Raw genomic sequence first — 3,965 nt, 5'->3', positions numbered from 1 at the left:
TACTTTATAAACAGAAGTAATAGTTCACAGCAAAATTAAGAGGGAGGTACAGATATTTTACATGCATGCCCCTTATTAATATTCTGCATCAAAATGGTATATTTTTTACATTTGATAAGCCCACATTGATACATCATAATCATTCAAAGTCCATTATTTACATTAGACTTCACTATTGGGGCTGTATGTCCTATGAGTTTCAGAAATACATATAATGACATGAATCCATCATCATATTCTTATATAGAATTGTTTTCAATGCCCTAAAAGTCCTCTGTGCTCTATCATTTTATCAACCTGCTCCCAAACCTCTGGCAACCACTGATCATTTTATCCCTTGTGTTCTCTGATTGTCATGTTTGTAGGTTTTTTCTTCTTTAATAATAACCTAACAGATGTGAGATGATATGCAGTTGCACTTTTGATTTGCATTTGATAACATTTCTGTACTACCCAAGGCAATAAAAAATATAATGCAATGCTTATCAAATAACATTGGTATTTTTTAAATAGGAAAAAAACATTCTAAATTTATGTGATGCCAAAGATTTCAAATATCCAAAGCTATCTTGTGCAAAAGTACAAATTGCTGTCATCACACATCTTGGTTTCAAAAATGTATTACAAAGCTACAGTACTTGAACCATACAGTATTGGTATAAAAACAGACATATAGACCAATGGAGAAGGCAATGGCACCCCACTCCAGTACTCTTGCCTGGAAAATCCAATGGACGGAAGAGCCTGGTGGGCTGTAGTCCATGGGGTCACTAAGAGTCGGACATGACTGAGCGACTTCACTTTCACTTTTCACTTTCATGCATTGGAGAAGGAAATGGCAACCCACTCCAGTGTTCTTGCCTGGAGAATCCCAGGGATGGGGGAGCTCAGTGGACTGCCATCTCTGGGGTCACACAGAGTTGGTCACGACTGAAGCGACTTAGCAGCATAGACCAATGGAGCAGAATAATGAGCCCACAGATCAATTCAAATATATTTAGTCAATTGATCTTCAACAAGGGGGTCGACTAACGACAGTGGGAAAAGGATAATCACTTCAACAAGCTGTGTTGGCAAAACTGGATATCCACATGCAAAACAACAAAACTCAACCCTCATCTTAAACCATGAACAAAAGTAAACTTAAAGACTCAGACATAGTGCATGACACCATAAAACTCTCAGAAGAAATAGAAAGGAAAAGCCTCATGACATTAGTGAAAATTTAATAGATATTACATCACAAGCACAGGCACAAAAGAAAAACTAGATAAGTGTGAATACATGACAGTAAAAGTATATACGGCAAAGAAAGCAATCCACAGAGTAAGGAGGCCTTCTGCAGAGTGGTAGAAAATATTCAAACCACTTGAACAAAATCTCCTCCAAGGAAGACACTCAAATGGACAACAGGTTATAGGAAAAAGTACATAAAACCACTAGTTATTAGGGAAATACAAATATAAAGCATTATTATAAATCAGAGGCTGAATGACTTTTTATTCAACAAATAAGTTGTGAATTACTCCAAGACTATTTTCTTTTTTGAGTGAATCATCATGTTGCTATTTTGAACCAGATCATGATTGGAGCGTATTCCCCTTGGGGACTCTCCTGTGGTTTGATCAGCAGTTGAGTAGGTAGATATAAGCAGTTTGAGTTAATTACATTCAGAGTATATCAAAATCTGCTTTTGCCAATCCACAGGTAAGAGAAAGTTTCAGGCATTTGCTGAGTACTTTAGGAGTTTGGACCTAATAACATCAGATATGTTGTGTAATCCTTTCATTAATAGCTATTGTCTCTCATATAGTTGAATAAATACATCAAAGAAAATAAAGTATTAAATTTGTGTTGGCAATTATTGTTGTCATAGTTCAGTTACAATTTTTTACAAGTAACTTTAACTGTGACTCAGCTTGTCTAGTTGATAATTCACTGGATCCACAGTAAACGATATTGAAACAAGTATAATAATTTGGAAAAAAAATGTTTTGTTTTGTTTTTTCAAAAAAATTCTTTACATTTTCACCACAAGTCTTGAGACAGTTGAAAATCAAAGACTTTAGATATTCAAAAGTAATAAATGAGTGATTATTTAGTAAAAGAAAAACAACAATGTAATGTGAAATAATGGAGAAATACATTTGAATGAAATATGTTGTCATATAATAATTTAATCATAGCCCATCATCTTAAAAAAAAAATCTCCATTATTCTTTTGGATACACCTAAGAAGGGCTAAAGAGTTAGAAAGAATTTATGAGCTACCCTAGCTCATAAAATATTACACTCTGAGAGGCTGCTACTCTGTAGGATCAGGCTAATTTAGCATTATCTATTTAGCATCATTTTGAATATTCAGTTTTATTAATGTATTTTATGTTACAATATTTGTAAATAAATTTTGATTTACTCCACTTTGTTAAATCAATATTAATGATTTCATTTTATAAACAAATTATAACAAATCATTTTACACAGTTATTGAAAGTAACTAGAATGCTGATATCCTATTCCAGGTATCTGCACACTGATACAGTAGGTCATGTTATTGTATGTAAGAAGGAAATTGATTTTAGCCAATAATTTGGTGTTTTAAGCTAATTTAATATGGAAGCAACTAATAGAATGCAGTAGTAAATTAACTGGTTTATCCAATGGATTTAGATGGCATGAATTCAGCCCATGAGTGAATGAATACACATATTTTCCCACTTGAGTCTTCAGTGAGTGGCATGAACGCTTGACACACTGTCCTGTCACCATGTTCTGACCTACACCCGGGAAATTATACTCTGGCAAAAAATAAATATGAGGACACAAATCACATTCCATTGAGCCACAATGTTATTCATTCTTTTGGTAGGAAGTGAATTGCAATTTAAAAAAAATCTTCTTCAAGTTGTTTGTTCCATGAGGCATCAACATGAAGAATGTCACCGAAGTAACATCCTTTTTACTGAAAGGCTTCACAGACAATCTTGAACTGCAAATCATCTTTTTCTTCTTGTTTCTAGCAATTTACCTCTTTACGCTGATTGGAAATTTAGAACTGGTTGTACTGGTCATTGGGGATTCCCGGCTCCACAACCCCATGTACTATTTTCTGAGTGTGCTTTCATCTGTGGATGCCTGCTATTCTTCAGTAATTACACCAAAAATGTTAGTAGATTTTATGTCAAAGAACAAAGCCATTTCCTTCCTTGAATGTGCAACACAGATGTTCCTTCCTGTTACTTTTGGAACCACAGAATGTTTTCTTCTGGCCGCAATGGCCTATGATCGCTATGTGGCCATCTATGACCCCCTCCTGTATTCAGTCAGCATGGCTCCCAGAGTCTATGTGCCACTCATCATTGCTTCCTATGTGGGTGGCATCCTGCATGCTACTGTACACACAGTGGCTACCTTCAGCCTCTCCTTCTGTGCCTCCAGTGAAATCAGGTACATCTTCTGTGACATCCCTCTCCTCCTCGCTATTTCTTGCTCTGACACTCATAGCTTCTGCTCTTTTACTTTGTGGGCTCTATTGAGATGGTCACTGTCATGACTGTCCTGATCTCCTGTGGCTTCATCCTGCTGGCCATTCTGAGGATGCATTCCGCTGAAGCGAGAAGGAGAGTCTTTCCACATGTGGCTCTCACCTAACCGGAGTGTCCATTTTTCATGGTACGGTTCTCTTCATGTATGTGAGGTCAAGTTCCAGCTATGCCTCAGATCACGATATGATTGTGTCTATAATTTATAGCATTGTGATTCCAATGCTGAATCCCATCATCTATAGTTTAAGGAACAAAGATGTAAAAGAGGTGATGAAGACAGTGTTTGCCAAAAAAAATGCTTTATCAATAAAGTATATTATCACAGTAAAAATTAATCTAAAAATATTGAGAGTGATGTTATGTACCATAATACCAAGAAGATATGATGAAATTCTTTTGTTTAAACTTGTTTTGATATAA

At 35.6% G+C, this 3,965-nt stretch overlaps 1 pseudogene; it reads left to right on the top strand.

Moving 5' to 3' along the window:
• Window positions 1-2,929: 2,929 nt before the first annotated feature.
• Window positions 2,930-3,965, top strand: LOC138092268 (olfactory receptor 5T7-like; annotated as a pseudogene).

Source organism: Capricornis sumatraensis, chromosome 16, assembly GCF_032405125.1.
Source record: "Capricornis sumatraensis isolate serow.1 chromosome 16, serow.2, whole genome shotgun sequence".
Taxonomy (NCBI): domain Eukaryota; kingdom Metazoa; phylum Chordata; class Mammalia; order Artiodactyla; family Bovidae; genus Capricornis; species Capricornis sumatraensis.
This window is presented reverse-complemented; position numbering and strand designations above follow the sequence as displayed.